Below are 939 nucleotides of genomic sequence, written 5' to 3'. Positions count from 1 at the left end.
TAAAAATTATAAAAAATTCTGAAATTCTAAAATTCTAAAATTCCAGAAATACCAGAAATTCCAAATATTCCAGCCCAAGGGTTTTTAAACAATTTCCTTCAAGGAGACGGAGAAGCAGGTAAGAAACACAATTTTGACCCCCCCCCCCCCTCCACGGCCATTTGTCGGATCCTAGGTCACCAACTCCCCCTCTTATTTCTAGGCCAGGGGCATTTGGATAGAGAAAGACACATATGGAACCTTGTATGAACCGAAAATAGGGATTTCTGCTGGAATTAAGAGAAAAAAGAATTTAGGCTTGAGGAAGGAAAATCCTAAAATACCGGATTTCTGAGTTTCAAAATTTCAAAATTTCAAAATTTCAAAATTTCTGAATTTCTGAATTTCTGAATATCTGAATATCTGAATTTCTGAGTTTCTGAATTTGCGAATTTCTGAATATCTGAATATCTGAATATCTGAATATCTGAATAACTGAATATCTGAATTTCTGAATTTCTGAATTTCTGAATTTCTGAATTTCTGAATTTCTGAATTTCTGAATTTCTGAATTTCTGAATTTCTGAATTTCTGAATTTCTGAATTTCTGAGTTTCTGAATTTCCGAATTTCTGAATATCTGAATATCTGAATATCTGAATTTCTGAATTTCTGAATTTCTGAATTTCTGAATTTCTGAATTTCTGAATTTCTGAATTTCTGAATTTCTGAATTTCTGAATTTCTGAATTTCTGAGTTTCTGAGTTTCTGAATTTCCGAATTTCTGAATATCTGAATATCTGAATATCTGAATAACTGAATATCTGAATTTCTGAATTTCTGAATTTCTGAATTTCTGAATTTCTGAATTTCTGAATTTCTGAATTTCTGAATTTCTGAATTTCTGAATTTCTGAATTTCTGAGTTTCTGAATTTCCGAATTTCTGAATATCTGAATATC

This window comes from Caenorhabditis briggsae (assembly GCF_000004555.2).
Source record: "Caenorhabditis briggsae complete genome, chrII, whole genome shotgun sequence".
NCBI classification, from domain to species: domain Eukaryota; kingdom Metazoa; phylum Nematoda; class Chromadorea; order Rhabditida; family Rhabditidae; genus Caenorhabditis; species Caenorhabditis briggsae.
The sequence above is the reverse complement of the archived record's forward strand: the minus strand, read 5'-3'. Positions refer to the sequence as shown.